General features: G+C 42.1%; 1 long non-coding RNA gene across 2 annotated transcripts in view; it reads right to left on the reverse strand.

Annotated features, from left to right (window-relative positions):
• The window catches only part of LOC127030326 (uncharacterized), a 55,087-nt gene that overhangs the window by 28,693 nt on the left and 3,071 nt on the right, over positions 1-23,323 (reverse strand). The window contains exons 2-3 of one of the 2 annotated variants that reach the window (XR_007768351.1): positions 19,052-19,143; positions 18,073-18,151 (exon numbers count right to left, since the gene is read on the reverse strand). This is a non-coding gene — a long non-coding RNA (uncharacterized LOC127030326). The remainder of the gene's footprint in view (positions 1-18,072; positions 18,152-19,051; positions 19,144-23,323) is intronic. The other variant, XR_007768350.1, reaches the window with a different exon arrangement.

Genomic DNA, 23,323 nt, shown 5'->3' on the forward strand with positions numbered 1-23,323 from the left:
GTGCCAGGAGAGTGACTAAAGCCATAGACCCTGTTTTGAAATGTTTACTATTACCGTAATCCTCCTTCTTCCTGCCGATCTATCAGACGCTTTTTATGCTTTCGTGAACAGCTGTGGGTGGGAGCAGATGAGACTTAGGGAAGAAAAAATGATTTGGTCATTTATGATGTATGTTGTTTAAGTGCCTTTGGTACTGTTGGAAACACCCTGGAAGACAAGTCCCTAACAGAAGGAGCTTACAGTTTAAGGGTCCAATCCTGCAAATTCTCTGCTTGTGGAACTCATTCCTTTAAAAATCTCATTGCTACTCATATAGTTATATTGGGCCCCGGAGCTCAACTGAGAGCCCTGAACTGAAATCAGAGGCCCAGGGTGCTCTGTACTGTACAAACACACCAAGACAGTCCATGCCCCCAAAGAATTTACAATCTAAATTGACAAGACCAGCGAAGGGTGGGAGGAGAAAACTGACTTGACCATGGTAAGTTCGGGGCTAAGCCAGGAATAGAACCCAGGTCTTAGAACTCCTAGTCACTGGACTATGCTATCTTTTGATTTTTTTAAAAAAATCTACTGACAAGTAACAACACATAAAATTCCTAGAACTGAAAGATTTCAACGAAGTATTTTTGTCTGTCTTGTTTACTTTGTTGATAGTATAGGACAGTATTTTGTCTGCAGGTTGTTTCAGTTTTCCCTGTATCTAGTCTCAGTTCCTTATTTGTGGGCAGGGGCAGTTTTCCCCAAGAAGCAGCCAAGACATCTCTTTTAAAAGTAGGAAAATGTGATTGTAAACTTACAAAGATAATTGGTAGGGGCAGGATGAGAATCTGAAATGACTTCTAACTTACTTTTAAAAAACCCGCCATCCTGATTGGCTGTCGATGCTTGTCCTGTTAATAGGAGTTCCATGCTGTGAGGGGGTTGCAGGACTGAGGTTCTAAATCACAGCTTTGGTTCTCTCATTCTTGACTTGGCTTTAGCTGTCATACGGACCAAGGCTCAGATCCTCAAAGGTATTTAGGTTCTTAATTTCCATAGAAGTCAAGACTAACAAAGGGTGGGAGGGGAAACTGAAGTCCAAGGAAGCTAGGAATCCCAATATATTTGAAGATCTGGGCTGTAGTCCCCATTTGGGGGATAAAATATAAAAGGCTACAAAGTCATCTGTTCTGATGTCAGTCTCTGGCCTATAGTCAATGCGAGCAGGAAGCATTAAAAGCCATAGAGATTGTTGTCTAGTAAAAAGATGAGTACAAAGTGGCTGTATCTAGTGAGAATAGTGCCATTTATAAGATCAGTACCACCGGCATCTACTTCAATGAGCATTCTTCATTCATTTCCCTTTCAAAAGCAATACTCATCAAAATTTCTCTGACCAATTTTTTCCTTCATGTAAAACTATCAAGTTTTATTAACTCTGCGTCTAAAGGTATCGGTAAGGAATGCATATTGAGAGACTAGCAATCAAAGCACAATGGTGCTTTGAGTTGTCTGTCAAGATTTGACAAGATTAAGCCTTCCGAGCTCAATCAGCAGAAGAATATTTGAGAGGCACTGAATTTGAAACACCTGTAGCCCATTGCTAAACAATACTGACATTTCTATGCGTCATGCTGCCCACTCTTTCACCCAGATTAAATACAGGAAATAAAGTCCAGGCTATTGTGTATACAAGCATAATCCTCCATCCAGAAGCATTTACAAGGTTCAGTGGTGGCCTACCTTTCACCGAAATAATTCTGCTAGAAAGATCTAGTGAACAATCTGAATAAAAAGCCTATTTTTCAAATACAAGCGTTTATTCACCAAAGTGATAAACCGTAACATTGTGGGGTTATTTCCTTTACCAATATAGCATTTTCCTTTCTCTGACTGGCAAAAGGTATCAGGGTTTTAGAAAGCAAGCTTAAGGATGTTTTAAAACATAGCCATTCTTTCAAGCCCATTCCTCTTCTGTTTCAACAAAACACTATTGTGCATTACTCATGAGGCATATTCTGGAACTAGTTCATATTAATCATCCTATTTGTTTTCCTTGTGGTGCCATAGCTTTGTTCTGCTAACTAGTTTAAAAGGTTTCAGAGTAGCAGCTGTGTTAATCTATAGCCGCAAAAAGAACAGGAGTCCTTGTGGCACCTTAGAGACTAACAAATTTGAGCATAAGCTTTTGTGGGTTAAAACCCACTTCATTGGATGCATGCAGTGGAAAATACAGTAGGAAGATATATATATACACACAGAGAACATGAAACAATGGGTGTTACCATATACACTCGAATGAGAGTGATCAGTTAAGGTGAGCTATACCAGCAGGAGAGAAAAACAATTTTTTTTATAGTAGTAATCAAAATGGCCCATTTCCAGCAGTTGACAAGAAGGTGTGAAGAACTGTAGGGGAGAAAAATAAACATGAGGAAATAGTTTTACTTTGTGTAATGACCCATCCACTCCCAGTCTTTATTCAAGCCTAATTTAATGGTGTCCAGTTTGCAAATTAATTCCAATTCAGCAGTCTTTCATTGCAGCTCTCCAACACCACATTCTACAAGCCATTACCCTCTGATCCTATTGAGAATTACCAAAAGAAACTACACCATCTGCTCAAGAAACTCCCTGAAAAAGCACAAGAGAAAATCTGCAAAGACACACCCCTAGAACCCCGAGCAGGGGTATTCTGCCTGCTATCCAAGATCCATAAACCTGGAAATCCTGGATGCCACATCATCTTAGCCATTGGCATCCTGACAGCAGGATTGTCTGGATATGTAGACTCCCTCCTCAGGTCCTATGGTACCAGCACTCCTAGCTATCTTTGAGACACCACTGACTTCCTGAGGAAACTACAGTCCATTGGTGAACTTCCTGAAAACACCATCCTAGCCACTATGGACGTAGAAGCCCTCTAAACCAACGTTCCACACAAAGATGGACTACGAGCCATCAGGAACAGTATCCCCAATAATGTCATGGCAAACTTGGTGGCTGACCTTTGTAACTTTGTCCTCACCCATAACTGTTTTACATTTGGGGACAATGTGTACCTTCAAATCAGCAGCACTGCTATGGGTACCTGCATGGCTCCACAGTATGCTGACATTTTTATGTCTGGCTTAGAACAACGCTTCCTCAGCTCTTGCCTCCTAAGGCTCCTACTCTACTTGGGCTATACTGATGACATCTTCATCATCTGGACCCATGGAAAAGAAGTCCTTGAGGAATTCCTCCAGAATTTCAACAACTTCCATCCCACCATCAACCTCAGCCTGGACCAGTCCACAGAAGAGATCCACTTCCTGGACACTACAGTACTAATAAATGATGGCCACATGAACACCACCCTATACTGGAAACCTACTGACACTATACTTACGTACATGCCTCCAGCTTCCATCCAGACCACACCACACAATCCATTGTCTACAGCCAAGCTCTAAGATACAACCACATTTGCTCCAACCCCTCAGACAGAGACAAACACCTACAAGATCTTTATCAAGCATTCTTACAACTACAATACCCACCTGCTGAAGTGAAGAAACAGATTGACAGAGCCAGAAGAGTACCCAGAAGTCATCTACTACAGGACAGGCCCAACAAAGAAAGTAACAGAACACCACTAGCCGTCACCTTCAGCCCCCAACTAAAACCTCTCCAGCGCATCATCAAGGATCTATAACCTATCCTGATGGACGACCCATCACTCTCACAGATCTTGGGAGACAGGCCAGTCCTTGCTTACAGACAGCCCCCCAACCTGAAGCAAATACTCACCAGCAACCACACACCACACAACAAAAACACTAATCGAGGAACCTATCCTTGCAACAAAGCCCATTGCCAACTCTGTCCACATATCTATTCAGGGGACACCATCATAGGACCTAATCACATCAGCCACACTATCAGAGGCTCATTCACCTAAACATCTACCAATGTGATATATGCCATCATGTGCCAGCAATGCCCCTCTGCCATGTAGATTGGCCAAACTGGACAGTCTCTGCGTAAAAGAATAAATGGACACAAATCAGATATCAAGAATTATAACATTCAAAACCAGTCGGAGAACACTTCAATCTCCCTGGCCACTCGATTACAGACCTAAAAGTCGCAATATTACAAAAAAAAACTTCAAAAACAGACTCCAACGAGAGACTGCTGAATTAGAATTAATTTGCGAAGTGGACACCATTAAATTAGGCTTGAATAAAGACTGGGAGTGGATGGGTCAATACACAAAGTAAATCTATTTCCCCATGTTTATCTTTCCCCTCTCCAGTTCCTCACATCTTCTTGTCAACTGCTGGAAATGGGCCATTTTGATTACCACTACAAATTTTTTCCCCTTCTCCTGCTGGTAACAACTCACCTTAACTGATCACTCTTGTTATAGTGTGTATGGTAACACCTATTGTTTCATGTTCTCTGTGTATATATATCTTCCTACTGTATTTTCCAATGCATGCATCCGATGAAGTGGGCTGTAGCCCACGAAAGCTTATGCTCAAATACATTTGTTAGTCTCTAAGGTGCCACGAATACTCCTGTTCTTTTTGAAGTTAAAAGGGAACATTCCAAGATATTAGCTGTGGAAACTGCCAAGCTGAATCAACCCAAGGCATTATGCAAGAGCAGCGAACTTTCGGTTATATTCAGCAAGCTTTCGGTCTGCAACTCTACTGGGAATCAGCCTGTGCTTTTTAACCAGAAAATGACAAGATATTAAATAGCATGGCAGCAGCCTGGCTAAGTCAAAAGGGGCAGTGTTGAGTGCTAGTGTGCTCCTAGGCTAGGAGCAAGGGGGCAGGGATCTGCTATTTGATTCTGTGGCCCCATAAGGGATAACACCATAGTAGGTATATTCTGGGAGACTGCAAGAGTTGTGAAGCAGGCTCCAACTAAGGGCAAAAACTACCCACTTCCAAGGAAAAACCTATGTAAATTAGAGGTGACTCTGAGTTCCACTCTACGGAATTCTGGATGCAGGGGGACTTGTGGCCCTTTGGCATGAGACGTGACCCAGGATCTGCAAAGATCTCAAAGACACCCAGCAGATCCCAACACCACCCACGTGCCCACTGTTTCCTCTTCTCCTAGCCCCATGTCTGACCTGGGATTCCATTGTGTAGATGGGAGCGCTTGCCGTGGGAACAACAATCAATCTTTCTAATCTCTCTGTTGTGAACTCAATGCATCAAATGGACTCATCACGAGAAGAAAAACTTTGGCTGGATAAATTGGCTAACATAAGAGCTGCTATAATACCCAGCCCCGCACCCAGAATTTAAGATGAACCTCAGCTGACCTGGTTCTGAAGACAGTAACATTTTTAATATTTCCCTTGCTATCTTCATTCACTTCTGGGTCTAACCAGGAGCCAATGTGGGAATTATGGACCGCAACAAAAGAAGCTATTCTTCCTTTCTGTTCTGTTCAACTTCCTACACCAGGCACACCACTATGGTATTCAGCAAGACAGAGAGAAGAAGAACAAGCATCTGTATCTCTGAAATTTCCAGAACTGTAGGTAAGAACTGAAAGATTCTTATACGTTGGGTGACATCTCTAGATTTTTTAAATCTCATTCTGAGGATTTAACTGAACTCGTTAATTTTTCCCTTCAATACAGTGAGATCCAGCTAATGAAAACATACAGTGGCAAGTGGAATTTAGCCTTTGACCTCTTCGAAGACCCACTACAGCTGTGACATACAAGTTTTATTTTGCTTTTCTGACCAGAAAATTTGCAAGAGTGTATCAGGCAAAAGGTGACTGTCTTTTGCCTTAGCACAGATTATATAAATAGATAAATATTTAGGACCTAATCCAGAGACCACTGAAAGTTAGTAGAAAGACTCCCATTGTCACTAATGGGTTCTGAAACAAACCTTTGCACTCTAGTAGCATACAGAATAAACTTTCCCTTACTTGATTACATAAAATTTTCCACTTATACCACATCTCCTGTAGGTTCTGAGCTGGAAATTTTAGGCATTTATGGATTTTTGGCTTAAAGTTATTTTAGAAAAAGATTAGCTTGGCATTCAGTCTAACAAATTCTTGCGTACTACATCATGGAATGATGTTACACTGGACTATTTTTTTTATTGTCATTTATTCAATTGGGGAAATTGAGAAGCTTCCCAAAGGTGGAATTCTATACTGTCTCCCTCTTTTGTGAGCCACTGCACTGAGCCCGTAGTTTATGCTGTAGCCAGCTTTCCATTATAAGACTAATTTTAATCCTCTTCTAACTCTGTTTGGACAAAACCTTTCTGTGAAATTCCCTCTGGCTGGTGTTCTGCTAGAGGATTATTTTGTAAGAGAGCTTGTGAATGATCAGAAAAGGCACTTTAGATATGAGAGTTTGGACAATTTGTGGTACCGTATTTCACTTTTACAAGCATGTGCTTTTTAGTTTTATATAGATCTTTTGCAGCATCATATCAACTTTTGGATTTTATACTGCTGTCCTGTCACCTTAGTATCTGGGCATCTCCCACGGAAAATCAGTAGCTAAATCTTTAGAGAAGGAGTCCATGGATTCTCTGTCTCTTCTTCCTTGTCAGAGGCAACTCAGCTTGCAGTAGGGTAGATTGTTTTGGTATGGGGATGGTTGCTTTTGGAGGTTTGGTAGAAGGGGTGTCAGTGAATGTCCTTTTTCGGGTAGCAAGACCTCTTCACTGAGAAAAGTTCTGCAGCACTTCTTAAAGACCCAAGTTCTAGATTTGCCAAATCTCCTCTGGAAATTTGTTCCCTAGCCAGATTCCCTTGAACAAGATAGCTTTGGTTGTGGGCTTTTGTTTTTGTTATATCTAGAAAAAAATCTCATTCTACAAACTCCACCTACAAACTCAAGGCTCCACAAGTACCTCAACTCTACTTTTGCTTTGTGAATCCAATTGCTAGAGCTATTGTGTTCTGAGACTGAATTGACTTTGTTTAGGGCTTGAGCTGCTCAAAAAATTTCCATCAGAACTATTCTATGAACAGTGTCTGCTTTCTGCAAAAAAGGACTCTTGATTTTTATGAAAGGAAAAAAATACTTTGGCTGAAAAAGAAATACTTCAACTTAGATACACTGCTGCTGTGCCTCATGGGAGTTATAGTTTGATTTAACACATTCTTCTCTATGGGCTGGGAACCCTGGCTGGACTACATCTCCCATGATGCACCCTGGCTGTGGACTCCCATGATTAATTGCTTTCTCTATCCAAGAGCCTGCTCTTCTAGGAGAATGGGAATTCCATGAGGCATTTCCAAATCATATCTTTTTAGTAGCTGAATTATCACCACACAATCAAAAATTGCCATGGAAGAAACTCTACCACACCCTCCCAACCACCTTTGCTCATGGCATCTCTGATATAGTTTCTGGTGGCTGCCATTCAGTGCTCCAGAATATCAGCTTTCACTAAAACAAAAGTCAAGAGAAGGTGGGATTTCTCTGCTTTGGAAAAGCTCATTTCCTTCTGTGGCTATTGCTAGGAATCCTGCCTGGGTTGCCTTTTTACCACTCGAATTGCACCAATCTGTTAAACTTGATCAGTTATAAGGCAACATGTACCTTCTAGGTGTTAGATGTCAGAATTTAAGCATATGAGTCTCAAGAGCTCATCTGGTGCAAATGTCAGAGCTCCAGTGTCTTCAAAGGGGCTACATGGATTTACACCAGCGGAAGATCTGACCCACAGGCTAATCTGTGTTTGACATGCTATAAATGAATCCTGTGTCCTAAGGGCTGGAGTCTGCACTGATACACAAATTAATGGGGGTTGCACAGAGTGGATGTTAGGGCTGGAGTTGGAGTTTAGTGTCTGTATATTCCTCTCATACCCCGATGCTTTCATCTTCTTGCCATGGTTGCGGATTTACATGATGTGTGAAGACAGGCAGTTTGGAGGTGATGGGGGGGGACAAAAATCCCTCCGGCTTGCCAAGAGGGTTACAGTCTAGTAATAAATCTAGCAGAGGAATGCCTATGCCGCTCTGCTCTTTTCATGCCTTTGCATGCCACCCTTTAAGTGGAACGTGAACTGAACATCTGCACAAATAGTATTTAAAAAGATTTGCCTATAAATATTTTTCTTTGAAACTTCTTGAAAGGCTTTAGTTCCCCAGTTGTCCTCGCTAAAAGATGCTATTGACTTGACAGGCTCTCCACAAATGAAGCGTTTAATGACTGTCATGCGAACATCAATAAAAGGGCATTCTTACTGGTGGTGTATTCTCAGCTTAATGCGTGGGCAGTTACACATGTAACTTCCTGGATACTGATTTGAGGTTTGAGCAGGTCTGCAGTAGAAAGTAGAGATTAGGAAAGCATTCCATTCTCACAGGGTATATCACTGTGTATGTTAGAGTAGTGCCCGAGAGCCCCTACTGGGAGCAGGGCCCCTGTCGCGCTACAGACACATAACAACAAAGACAGTCCCTGCACCAGAGACCTTGGAACAGTTGATCAATTCATTCTGGGGCCTTAACTCATGTACGGTGAGGTTCTGCCACCTTACTTACATTTATTAAGCCCTTATAACCAATACCCCTACTTGCAACATAAGGGGCTCTTTAGCATAATTGGAAGAAGAGCATTACAGCCTATATGCAGTAGTACAGCATAATAAGGGGGGAAGGATAGCTCAGTGGCTTGACCATTGGCCTGCTAAATCTAGGGCTGTGAGTTCAATCCTCAAGGGGGCTACTTAGGGTTCTCAGGCAAAATCCATAATTGGCCCTGCTAGTGAAGGTAGGGGGCTGGACTCAATGACCTTTCAGGATCCCTTCCAGCACTATGAGACAGATATATCTCCATGTATTGTTATTATTATTATTATTTCCTTCAGGCGCAGGGGAGTTCTCTCTGATGCTCTCTTGACTCACTAAGCTACATTTGCCCTACACATCTGTTGACACAGCTCTCTCAGTCAGGGGAGTGATCTCTGACCACCCTAAGTGTGCTGACAGACACTCCTAGTGTAAATACTGCTATACTAGCAAAACTGCACTTCTACTGGTAAAACTTGTTTGGTTTGGGGGGTGGCGGAATAAGCTATACAGGGGAAAACATAGGCTTTGATCATGTAAGTGGTGTCCATGCTAGGAACACATTGCTGGTATTGTATAGCTACACCTGCAAAGAACCTCTAGTGTAGACAGGGGCTAACGCTGTGAAAAGTTGGAACTCAGAGCAGATAAAACATTACCTTTGAGCCAAGTTGCAATGCACTCAGTTTCAGCAAGGGCAAGTGAGTGAGAGGTACCCAGTTGTGGGCCCTTCCCCATCTGTAGCTGTGTGGCCAGGCTGCCGAGGCCTATGTCTTTGTTCAGCAATTACCTCAGCTGCCAGTCCCTGTCCTGGGACAGAGTCCACGTCTCGACCACACTCAAGCATGAAAGAGATGACATGAGGAAGAGCTGCCACTTACGCCTTTGCATTTCAACTCCAGGCTTCTCTCCCAGCTACTAATCAAGTGGGGGTTGCAAGGCAGGAGAGGATGTACTGACCGACAGCTTTTACCCTTGGATGATGGAATCCACCTGGGCAAAGCAATCTTCACCAGGTGGAGATCAAGAGGAGGACACAAGCATCGCATGATAACATGGATTTAAAAAAAATAATCTATGCTGGGGGATCAGCCATCTTCCTCTTTCAGCCTCTATCACAGCTCTGCAGGGTGACTGCAGCTCTGAGCACCAAGGAGAGATGGAGACCAGAAGCTTATTAGGAAAGAGCTCTGTTCGCCTTATGTAACAAAACATGAAGGCAGGATTAATGCTGTTTAATAAAGAAATGCAGGGATAGGGAATAATTGAACTAATACACAGTAATGGCTTTTCTGACCAGTTTTTGCTGCACTGCACAAGCTACTCAATCTGTTTGCAGAACAAAACAGCCTGGAACCATTTTGCAAGAAAAGACCCTAGTCTGAGCCACATGAGTCCTGCTCCAGTGTATAGGTTCCTCTATCAGATTACTAATTTGGTTTTCAAAGGGGATTACATGCTAAGCAGTAGCTCTTTATTCAGAAGGAAGATAAACAAATGAAGTAGGCAAGATGTGTGCATTTTCAATGTGTTATAATAAACCGTAATGGAAAAAGCTGGAGGATTTTTTTTTATAAGCTACTTAATGGGTGCATATGCATGGTTTCCTGTGCCCAAACCTTTAACATAAAAAGCAGACCACAGCTGTTACTGTTCAGCCTGGAAAACTTGCTGACAGACTGTACCTGTGGCGCTGATTCTGATTGTCGTATTTAGGCTCATCCTAAACCTTCAACGCCACACACTGCTCCTTGGGCTTCATGTCAGTGTACAGCTCTTAGCTGCATGAAGCATTCCATTCCCTTCACTAAGAGTTTGTCTGGCCTCTTCAGGATAGGGTGACCAGACGTCCCGATAAAATCGGGACCATCCTGATTTTGAGGAGTTTGTCCTGTGTCCGACCAGAGTACGGTCAGGATGCCATTTGTCCCGATATTTTGTTTCCTGGTCTTCGGCGGCAATTCGGCAGAGAGTTCTTCAGTCGCGGATGGTCTTTGGCGATATTTCGGCAGTGGGTGCTTCTGTCTTTGGCGGCAAGGTTTATTACCCGCTGCCGAAATACCGCCGAAGACCGTCCGCGAATGAAGGACTCTCCGCCGAATTGCCGAAGAACTCCCGGCTGGGTGAGTGTGAAACCCCACCCCACCCCGCCCCCCGTGGCAGTCCCAATATTTTCCCCTTAACATCTGGTCACCCTACTTCAGGATGGGGTCTGGAGTTGGGAAATCCAGGTTCCTCTGCACAGGAGTAAGCATCCAGGACACATTTTGATAATTGAAGTGGACTGGATTGTAGGGATTCAATGGGAATACCATTGAGCGCCTCTCTGCATCTCTAGGCTCCTAAATATCTTTAAAAAACTGGCCCTATGTGACTTGCCCACAAGGAAGTCCGTGGCAGAGCAAGGAAGTAAACTTGGCTAACAGCCTAGCCACTAGACCATTTCTCCTCTCTATTTTGAAAGGATCACTTTGCGTCACCAAAAGCTTGATATTTGTGTTATTGGGTGGTGCAAAGGGGAGTGGAAGCTGGCAGCCAAGCACTTTAGATGATCATTAATAAGGGTAAAAATGTGCATCCAACACATCATTACACCCTTCGTAAATGCAGCAAATACTGCAGGGAGCGTACATGCTGGTAGAATGGTGCCGCAGTTATCCATGCCTATGGAGTGATGCTATGTCCTGCACCCAGTTTGCTGATGAGCGGCAATGCGAGGAGATACTCTTGAGGAAAATACAGATCCTGACAAGCACTAAGTTACCTCAGAGCAGGGATTCTCCTAAATTGGACATTGGAAAAGCAAAGAAAAGCTTCTGGGTGCTCTGGCCCCCAAACCTGCCAAAAAACATGTAGGCACATGTTTCACTAATGAATTCCCAGGCCAGAGGAGCTAGAGTGCTCAACTAGTCTGCCTTCCTGTATAACACAGGCCCCAGGCCTTCCCCAAGATAACCCTAGAGCATATCATCGAGAAGAACCTCTGTTCTTGATTTGAAATGGTCAGTGATGGACATGCCACCATCCCTCTTGGCAAGTTGGTCCAATGGTTAATTACTCTCACTGTTAAGAATGTACACCTTCCTTCCATGCACAATTTGTCTAGCTTCAACTTCCAGCCACCGGATCATGTTATACCTTTATCTGCTAGATTGAAGAGCCAATTATTAAACATTTGTCCCCATGTAGATACTTCTACGCTCTAATCAAGTCACCTCTTCACCTTCTGATTGTTAAGCTGAATAGATGGAGCTCCTTGATTGTGTCACTGTAAGGCATGTTTTCTAATCCTTGAATCATGGCTCTTTGCTGAATCCTCTTCAATGTTATCACCATTTTTCTTGAAACATGAGCATCAGAACTAGATCAGTGTTCCAGCAGCAGTCACACCAGTGCCAAATGCAGAAGTAACATAATCTCTCTACTCCTAGTGAAGATTCCGCTGTTTATTCATCCCAGAATCACATTAGCCCTTTTGGCCACAGTGTCACACTGGGAGCACATCCGAGCTCTCCAACTCAATGGAATTCTTAACTTGCTGAAAGTTAAGCTTGTGGCTGAGTGCAGTGCTGGACTGAGGCCTGTAAATCAGAGGCGACTTTGGAAGACTGAACTGAACACAAGCTATCCAGACTCAAAAGAGATGCAGCAGACAATTGAATTTGCCTCCTAGAGCACTGGGACAAGTTAAGGACAAATTATTGGCTTTGGTTTCTTTATGTTTTTTGCCACAGTCATAACACTGAGCAAACCTGGAACAGAAAGATTTGGATTAATATGGAAGGATATAGGCTCCCTTTCAATGCCCTCAGTCTGTTAATTTTTTGAGAATCATTAGAAGTGGATTAAAACACAAAAGAAAAGGGTGAAATCCTGAATGACATATGCTCATTCCTCAGGCAGAGTATCAGGAGCAGTGCTGACAAAGTAACATCTCTTCATGTGATGTTATATAGATAAAAATCGTCTGTCTCCTCTGGTATGCAACAGCTTTCCAATTAGTGAATAGGACTGGAGGTTGAGAGTTTAGTCTGGTTCTGACCTGTTTTAATTAAGGCATTTTTTAATATAACCTCTGCTTCAGGTCATCTGATAAAACTAATCTTGCTGTAATGCCTAACCTTCTTAACCTTCCATTGTTACTTGTGCAGTTTAATGGCCATCTTAAAGAAACATTACTCCATAAATTAGATGCCAGGTACTGAAGAACAAAAACAGCTGTAAATTAAAATGCTTTTAAGGGATAATTGGATGTGTCTTGAAAATCAGCTCCCAGCTGACTTTCCTGGCTCGCCCATTAAAAACATTAATGCTTACATTTCTCTTGGTAATGCTGTCCATAAGCAAGCAGATGGATTGAGAAATAGATTCAGAAGGGGGTCTTCCTACAACTGAACCCACTTATGATGTTGGTTAAGCAATCAAGTGTTTCATCTGTATGTGTAGTAACTTGCTGAAAATGATGAACCAATTCAAACAAACCTAAGCAACGTGAGTTTGTATTATGAGCACCTGCTTCTTGCTTTTTTTAACGAGTCTTTTAATATAAGGTAACTCCCAGCTTCTAGGAAAGCTACACATTTACAGGCCTGTTTGCCTGGATAAGGTCACCCAGCCATCAGATTGGTACACGCAGATATTACGCTGGTTTTCGATGGCTTAGCCAACACAATACATAAGGGCAATATTGAAATGACCCTTATGTGTCACTACAGGCAGGGCGATCGATTGATTATTGAGGCATTAATAGAAGAAATGCAGGGACTGTCTAATTTTGAGAGCACTTTTATAACATTCACTTAGCCAAAGGAGGGAGTCTGTATTGTTCTTAATATTTCCTGTAAAGGAAATGGAATGCTAAGTGATTCCAGAAACCACAACAGTTCATGAAAAGCACATGCAATGCCATATACAGTTTTTGGTTCTCTTAACCAAAGCAGCTGAAATATTTTCATTGGCTGTCGAACATTTTTGAATGATCAAGCTAGTTAAATTGTGGGGAAAATACAGTACTTTGATGGAGAGGAAGAAAGAAAGATCCTGTCAATGATTTAAAAAAAAAACAATACCTCAGTGTGATTTGACCTGGATTCAGAAATATAGGCTGGGATTATCGAAAGTGCTCACACTGCTCAGCACTGGTCTAATGCTGCTCCCACTGAAGCCAAAGGTGACTGCCATTGACTTTAATGGGAGCAGAGTTAAGCCAGTTTTTGAAAATCCCATTCATATAGTAAGTGCCTTTGAAAATGTTGCCTGTTGGGCCTACATTTCAACACTGACCTGTCATGCCCAAAACACACTGTTGCAATGTAATTGTTAGATAGCCAAGTACCAGTGTTGGGATTTCTCTAGACACCTCGGCTCCCAAGAACTCGGCTCAAATCCAGATTTGTCATTCAGGTATTTTAACTGGCATGCACTAAGACCACACAGAGTGGGTACAGGATATACCACAAATCCAAAGAATAAAAATATTGATTACTTTATATACAAATTTAACCCCATACTGGCACATGCATCTTCCTTTCTACATCCAATCATGCACTTTTGATTGGTTATTTTCAGGAACAAGCCCTGAAAATAATGTGCCACATATACACAGTATGCTCCTTCTATTTGTTGTTTCCTCCCTGTCTGCTTCCACACATTCTTAGCCATTGATGCTGACACAATTATTTCTAGCATCTGTTTTTACACAGCTTGTCTCTTCCCTCATCCACGGCTGCTGGAGCTCACTCATGCCAAGTGAGGTTGACACAATGTGTCTACAAATCAGAGTTAGACATCCAAGTGTCATCATCTGGGCCCACAAATATTTGCTGGCATAGGCCAGTGAGCATCAAAATAAAATAAAATAAAATAAAATGAAAAAAAAGCAGGGAAGAGTCTTCCAAGGGCAGGTAAGTATGCCCCGTGGTCTGTGATGGGATGTTAGATCTTGTGGGATCTGAGTTACTACAGAGAATTCTTTCCTGGGTGCTGGCTGATGAGTCTTGCCCACACGCTAAGGGTTTAGCTGATCACCATATTTGGGGTCAGGAAGGAACTTTCCTCTAGGGCAGATTGGCAGAGGCCCTGGAGGTTTTTCGTCTTCCTCTGAAGCATGGAGCACAGGTCACTTGCTGGAGGATTCTCTGCACCTTGAGGTCTTCAACCCACAATTTAAGGACTTCAATAACTCAGAGATAGGTTAGGGGTTTGTTACAGGAGTGGGTGGATGAGATTCTGTGGCCAGCATTGTGCAGAGGTCGGACTAGATGATCATAATGGTCCCTTCTGACCTTAAAGTCTATGAGTCTTTCATCTTCTCAACTAGCATCCCAGGTATTTTTTCTTTATCTATAAAGCACTAAGTGGTCTGGGTCCCTCGTGCAACACTGCATTAACTGTGATCAGCTGAGGTTCTAGAGTTATTGGCTCCCTTAGTTTAGGGCTGGATTCATCAAGGTGTTTAAGCAGGTGCCTGCCTAAAGCTTCAACTCAGGCATGTGCTTGAGAACCTTGCTGAACCAAGGAGATTTAAACAGAAGGGGACAAATGGCAGGGCCTTCTTCTTGAAGGGCCATTGACTGTGGATTCCGCTTTCTGTTGGTTTAGCAAAGCCTAGATGGAGCAGCCTTTTGGGCATGTGGTGATATTTTCCCAGGCAGGCTGAACTGAGGTTTTGAAGTGGAGGGAGAAGTAGTTTATTCTGGTGGGTAAAGAGTAAATTCTGTGGGATGTTTATCTGACTTCTTTATGTTTACACCAATTGTGCAGTGCCTACATCCGCCAATAAGTTTAAATGAATTAATAATAAACAGTAGAGCCTGCCTGATCTGTTCAGGACTAATATTCATTATTCATTCAGCCCATCCTGATTTTCCTTTAATGTGTTCATTACTTGTAAATATTTGCCAAATACTTTGTCTAAAAATTGTCTCTTCCCTAGAGTGTGGGGATGCAAACTTTCATGACATGATTTAATTTATATTTTGTCTTCAGTAAAAAGTTTTTGCTATCCATTCTAAGTGTGTTTCTCCACAATTAGGGAATCCCATAAAAATGACTTTTTTGGGGGTATGTGATACAACGACTACCTCTGTGCAACACCACAATGACCCTGCTATTCAGCAGGAGTAAATCGGAGTAGGGAGAGAGGTGATACCATTATAGGAAAACGGTACTCAGGTCTGGTGTTTGCATTTCAGAAAGGATCTCTCAAAATTAAAACGGGCTTGGAAAAGAGCCACAAGGATGCTCCATGTTTGGATAGTATATCTTATGAGAAGCCTGAAGGAACTCTTATTTGTGGTAACTTGCCTAAAAGAAAGTTCAGATGTTACTTTGATCACTCTATAAGTACCTACATAGGGAGAAAAGAGTTGATAATAGAGGCTCTTTAATCTAGCAGAAAAAGGCATAACAACTTCCAATGGCTAGAAGTTTGTCAGAAAAATGTAAAATGGATATAAAATGCAAATTTTTAACAGAGAACGTAATTAACCCTTGGAATAGCTCACCGGGAGATGTGGTAAACTATTCATCACTTGAAATCTCTAAATCAGGATTCAGCATCTGTCTCTAAGAGATGTGGTTGGACTAGACCACAAGTCATTAAATTTGATGCAGGAATTAGTGGGTGAAATCTACGGCTCGTGTTACATGGGAGGCCAGACTAGTTGACCACAATGGTGCCTTCTGGCTTTAGAATCTATGCATAAAGCCAGGCTGTTTTATACAAGCTGGGAATCTGTCCCAAAGGGAAAATTCCTTGCTGGGCCCCAATTAATTCCACCCCCATTCCTGTGCACCTCTTAATTTCGAGGTCTTCAGTGGTGCATAGGCCTCATGCTGGCCCTCTGCGCTGGGAGGGAATCTCACCCTTAAAGAATGCTTTGTATTCTCAAGACAATATCCCTAATTCCCCATCAAGTCTGCTCCTGGATAGAGCAGCAGTATTGTGCTTCCTAACTTGATTAGAGTTACCACCGTGACCCTCGATGATATATGATCGTGTCTTAACTCATTATGTCATGTCAGCCAACACAGTGTTTATTAATAGGATTGGATCTGATGCGGTGGCAGCTGCTTTGAAATTAAAACAAGAAAGTTGTTTGTGCACCAGGGAGCACATCTGTTTTGTGGCATAATTCAGATTAACTTCAGGGAATATGCTACACGTCCGTGTCTTCAACAGTGACACAAAACGCAGAGAAAACCAGACATTGGAAGCTTTTGTGAACACTCAGCACTGAGAACAGCTTAAATATTTTTTTTTAACTGGTAATGTCCCATTTCAACCAATTTGATCTAATTCTCTGTCATACTGATTGTAATTCCATAAAGAACTCAGTACCATAGTGGTATCTGCTCCAACCTAGGTGAAGAGATTAGCTTTCCACCTTTCCCCTGGGTGCCTGGCTTGAAATTCAAACTGATGGTGTCAAAACCTTCCTGTGAGAACACACAGAGAAGCTGTGCTTGTGCTGTGTGGCGCATACCGGAGCAGATTAATCCCCTTACAAGACTCCCTAGTGCAGAGCTTATTTATTAACTCTATGCAAAGGACCAGGATTTGCAGCTGTTCTCTGTGTGCCAAGTTCCTAGTGAAAGCTGTGCATATGTATCCAAGGGCAGAATTTGACCCTAAAGGTACGGCTGCGCTGCAGTTAGAGCTGTGACTGCAGCCTGTGTAGACATACTGAGCTAGCTAGTTCAAAGAGCAATAGCAGTGAAGCTGTGGCAGCATGGACCAGCCAGTCGAATAGGTACCCAGGGTCCCAAGCAGGATTGGACAGCCCATTCTGCTGTGCCATTCAAGGTAGATACACCCAAGCTTGCTTTGATCTATATACACATGCTGAAATCACACTTCTGATTGCACTGTAGACGTACACTAAGAGAAGAAAACACACCATCAATTTAGCAGACAAGTTTGGAGCAGAAGGGAAGGATGCATGGCACATCTCTGCCCTACACCCATATTATACAGTCAGTGCAGTCAATCCCTCTATGCCAAGTTCATGGAGTTTCAGCAGGTAATATGGAGGCAGCAATACTGTTTCTATTAAAAACTGATGATCTATTGAAAGCACGTCCACAAAGCCACGTGGGAACAATTGACTGAATCACAATGGCCCACTAAACATCAAGATTTCTTCCAGACCTAAACTATGAAATAAACAATAGGCTGGCTATTGCATGAGCAGCCTGTTATCTAAAACAAGAATTTTAAAAGCTAAGGTCCTCATTGCATCCTTCCAACAAGTGACTGTTTTAAGGTTCATTCAGACAAAACCTTTCAGAACTATAGGAGAGAACATTTACATTACAAACAGAGACAAAATCTAGTGCCTGACAGAACAACAGTAAAGGTATTGTTAATGATAAATATTAATAAAATAGGATTAGAGAGCACCATTTGTGTACCCACAACTTTACAAACAAGCTAAAAGATATGGTGTGTCTCCTGAAGAACTTTAAATTTAACCCACCCTGATATAGTATAGAACTTAGTTCAAGGCAAGGGCATATTCTTACTATATGTAGTATGATAATGCCTAGAGTCCCCAGTTGAGCTGACACTGTACAAATGTTCCCTGCTCCAAAGCACGGCCATCTAAATAGAAGACAAAGAAAGGAGCGGTATTATTGTTCCCATTTTACAGACGGGGAGCTGAAGCAGACAGAAGAGACAGAAATCACACAGAAGGCCTGTGGCAGAAAGAGGAACTAAACTGAATCCATATCGCCACTGTTCCAATCCATTCCTTTAATCACAAGACCCTCCTTAGTCATCAGTGAGGTCATTGGACAAGACTGAGTGAAGCGGGTTTTGGTTTTTTGGAAGAAGGCTTTGAGGGATATGAGTTGCTCCTGGAAATAGAATATTGTTCTAATACATATCAGATACCAAATACAGATATTTAATTGGCAACTCTAAAGATTTTCTTAAATGTCTCCTGTCTAAAATATTAACTTTGTCTTTAAAAACCCCCCACAACCTAGCTCTATCTGAACTGAACTTCTATTTCCCTCCAGGTATGTTGCATCGGCTTATATAAACATTCACAACTGAGAGTGTACCAATAGCTCAGAGAAATTCTTACACCCTTGTGTCAGCTGACCCTTGGAGGAGTACATTTGCACGGAATTGGTTAACTCTATAGATATAGGTTCTTAAATTAATTCAGTGGGCCTAGTGGATAGAGCACAAGCCTAGGACTCACACATGGGTTCTATTTCTGGCTCTGCCACTGGCTTGCAGGATGACATTGGGCCAGTCACCTCTCCTCTCTATGCCTCTGGTCTCCCATCTGTAAAATGGGGTATTGATGCTGACCTCCTGTAGTAAAGTGCTTTGAGGTCTTCTGGTGAATAGCACAAGGTAAGAGCTGGGGATTATTATTATTTAGGACAGTAGTCAGTACCTCTCTGATCGTTCAAAAGATTTGTTCTTCCCTAATGAAACAAGCAAAGCACCCAATCTTCAGACACTTGTACTGAATGTAATGCTTACCACAGTGAGCAGGTCTCATTCAGTGGGACCACTTGGTAGGCAGTGCAGCACCCAGTACCATTGACAGGATTGAGCCTGGCTGTATTTGCACACTACAAACATCAAGAATATGATGTAATTGGGTTCCAAATAACAGTGTTTACTAACAAACATACCAGGCCTGAGTTGATTACAGTGTGTAAGTAGCTACATGGGGACAATGGGCTTTTCGTCTAGCAGAGAAAGGTATAACATGATCCAATGACTGGAAGTTTAAGTCAGACAAATTCAGAGACTGGAACTAGGGCATAAATTCTTAACTATCAGAGCAATTAACCATTGAAACAATTTGCCAAGGGTTGCGGTGGATTCTCCATCACTGACCATTCTAAAATGAATAATGGATGTTTTTCTGAAAGTTCTGCTCTAGGAATTATTTTGGGCAGTTCTCTGGCCTGTGTTATGCAGGAGGTCAGACTAGCTGATCAGAATGGTCCCTTCTGGCCTTGGAATCTATGAAGGACATATATATAGGCTGCTCTCTTAGGTCCTTGTGGCTTCCGTAATTGAAGCTGGCGACACTAGAGGGCTCAAACTATTTAAAGAGATAGTACCCAATTCCGATACAATACACTGCTCTACAGCCAAAATGCTTCTGAAATAAATGTAGTCCAACTTTACAATCCTGGGTCACTGAGAATGAAAATGATGCTTAAAATTGTTGATTGGCTCTAGTTTTCAAGCTATGCTATTGGGTCAGTTTGGGAATGGCAGAGGATAAGTGAGTTATAAAGGGAAGGGATCTCAATTTAAACCAGAAATGACTAAAATACATCTTGGACTGGATCTATGAATAAATCTATGACTGGGTTTGGACAGTACTTGCTTTTTAGGCAAAACAATGAATGATGCAATCTGAAGCTGGTATTGCATCATACATGATATGAATTGCATCATGTTGTTCCTAGAAGTCATGGATGATGCAATCATAACAAAGCTTACATCACTCTGCTGAACAAATTGCCCTATATCAGCTCTAGAAATCATACAGTGTCGTGCTCTCTTATTTGTCAGTGTTTGATTTTGCAAAGGGACACATTTCTGTTTAGCCAAAGTGAGCAGAGATGCCTCGTACTTCGTGTGTGAACAGTGCAGATAACTTCTGCTATGTTTGTGGTGAAGTGACTTTTGCATCACAAAAGCGCAGTATAACCACTATGGTTAAGAAAGCCTGTCACCTTTATTTTGGCAGCAAAATTGGAGATCAGGACAAGAGGTGGGCCCCACACATATGCTGCAACACTTGTGCAGCAAATCTTCGCCAGTGGTTGAACAGGAAAAGGAAATCTATGCCATTTGCAGTGCCAATGATTTGGAGAAAGCCAACAGATCATACCAGCAATTGTTACTTCTGCATGGTGCCTCCAGTTGGGAAAGGTGTGTCAAAGAAGAAAAAGTGGACTGTGCGTTATCCAAACATTCCATCAGCTATACGTCCAGTACCCCACGGAGAAGGACTGCCGGTTCCTGATGCACCAGAATCATTCTCACTTGAGTCAGACGAGGAAGAGGAAGAGGATGAAACTTCTGGTCCTCAACCATCAATGTCACAGGACCCATATTTTCTCCCATCCTCCTCCTCTGAACCACACCTCATAACACAAGGTGAACTGAATGACCTAGTCAGAGATTTGGAACTACCCAAGAGTAAGGCAGAGCTGTTGGGCTCCAGATTACAGCAGTGGAATCTCCTGGCAGGCTATCAGGGCAAATGGAGCCCATCAATGCTTGCAGACTATTGCTGGACAGTGACAAGAGATGCTCCATTTAATGAATACAAGAGACAAGCCAAGAAGCGCCGAGTAGACACTGAATAGGACTAAACTATGTACATAATAGTTTTTTTCCTTTTGTTTCATAATAAATTTTATTTATATAACCCTTTTGCTGATTTTTAAAGTGTTACATAAACAGGACAGGTGAAATATTATCATGTAAAGCAACCATAAACACATGGAAAGACCTAGGTTTACAATTTATGATTAAAACTCTACTATCTACACAATAGACATAGACATAAAATGTAAAAACTTAAATATCTTAGAAACAGTAGCCGTTCAGTTGTTTTAATTGTCATATTTGAATTCAGCACATCAAAATACATAATAAATAGCACATTTTATCTCTGAAGCAGATGACTTCTCAAAAATTGTAGACCAGTGATATTAGAGCCTGCAGTGTATTTTTATTATTGTTTGCATTGTGGTTGTGCATGCAAGACCCAGACATGAACTGGCACCGTATTGTGCAAGGTGCTGTACAAACATGACAACAGCATAGCATATAGCAGTATAATCCTGAGTCTAGTAAGTTGTCTATACACCAGCTGTTTCTAATGTCTCTTCTTCTCCCCAGATTAGCACCAGGTCCTTCTTTTTTAAATTCATCCTGTCATGGTATGAACCCCCACTCTGAACCTTAGCATCCAAAAGATGGGGTACCAGCATGAATTCCTCTAAGCTTAGTTGCTAGCTTAGATCTGATAGGGCTGCCACCAACCAGGACATGCAGTGCCTGGTACACTCTGGTCCCCCCAAAACATTTCCAGGGGACCCCAAGACCCAGACCCCCTGGATCTTAAAACAAGGAGGAACTGACTATCCCCCCCCCTTTCCTCCTCTTAGACTTTCCCTCCCTGGGTCGTCTGGAGAGGCTTCACCAATTCACTGGTGAAACAAGATCCAGTTTCCTTGAATCTTAACACAAGGGAAAATAAACCCTTCCCCCCGTGTCCTCTCCCAGGCTTTCCCTCCCTGGGCTATCCTGGAGAGATAGACAGATTCAAGCTCCGTGAATCTAAAACAAAGGGAAATTTGCCTTCCCCCTCCTCCTTTCCCCCACCACTCCCTGGTGAGTTTAGACTCAATTCCCTTGAGCCTTAACAAGGGGAAAAAAATCAATCAGGTCTTTTAAAAAGAAAAGCTTTTAATAAAAGAAAGAAAAAGTAAAAATTGTCTCTGTAAAATCAAGTTGGAAAATGTTACAGGGTCTTTCAGCTTATAGACACTAGGGAGAGTCCTCCCCCCCAGCACAAATACAATCCTTCCAGCAAAATACACATTTGCAAATAAAGAAAACAAACAAAAAAGACTAAACCGCCTTTCCAACTGGTACTTACTAATTTGAACAGAAGAGATTTTTTTCAGAAAGATTGGAGGGATCTGCTTACATGTCTGGCCCCTCTCAGAACCCAGAGAGAACACACACAAAAAGTACCTAAGAAGCACAAACAAAGGCTTCCCTCCACCGAGATTTGAAAGTATCTTGTCTCCTGATTGGTCCTCTGGTCAGGTGTTCCAGGTTTACTGCTAGTTAACCCTTGATAGGTAAAAGAGACATTAACCCTTAACCATCTGTTTATGACACATCCACTTTCTGGTCCTCTTTTTAAACCCAAACTTATAGCTGATATTTTCCATAGAGCACATTGCTTATTCTTGCGGAGACCTCACAGCTTGATGGAAAATACTGTAGAACGGTGTCCTGCATGTTCTCTTTTCAGTGTTCAGTGCTTTTTTTCTACCACGTGTAAGGGTGTCCAATAGCTGGGAGCCATCAGATTTACTGTTTTGTTTTTGTTTAGCAGCTTGCAAAAATCTGTCTCTGGCGTAAATGTCAGATAATGGCTTTTGATAACCGATAGCCATGAGCCTGGAGACATTCTAATGGGTGCATTTTTAAAGATCAATCAGCCAGAAAAATGCAAAGGGCCTTCTACCTCCCTTTTTAAAATTCAGAGTTTTTGTCCTCCAAAGTGGATAAGATAGCATTTAAGTAAGATCCTCCTGAGATTTGCATTGAAGACTTCAAAGGGCAATTTTTTTAATGGATATAATTGGTTTGGAGCCCTCTGTGGCAGATATACTAAGTATCCAAACACTCTCTGTCAGAATCTGATTCATCAGTGGGTCTTATTTTGATGTGGTTCAGATCAACCTATTTTTTTCTCTCTGAAAGGTTTCTCTCTCTTTAGCTTGCACTTTTCATAGAATCATAGAAGATTAGGGTTGGAAGGGACCTCAGGAGGTCATCTAATCCAACCCCCTGCTCAAAGCAGGACCAACCCCAACTAAATCATCCCAGCCAGGGCTTTGTCAAGCTGGGCCTTAAAAATCTCTAAGGATGGAAATTCCACCACCTCCTTAGGTAACCCATTCCAGTGCTTTACCACCCTCCTAGTGACATAGTTTTTCCTAATATCCAACCTAGACCTCCACCACTGCAACTTGAGAT

This window comes from Gopherus flavomarginatus, chromosome 10, assembly GCF_025201925.1.
Source record: "Gopherus flavomarginatus isolate rGopFla2 chromosome 10, rGopFla2.mat.asm, whole genome shotgun sequence".
Lineage (NCBI taxonomy): Eukaryota > Metazoa > Chordata > Testudines > Testudinidae > Gopherus > Gopherus flavomarginatus.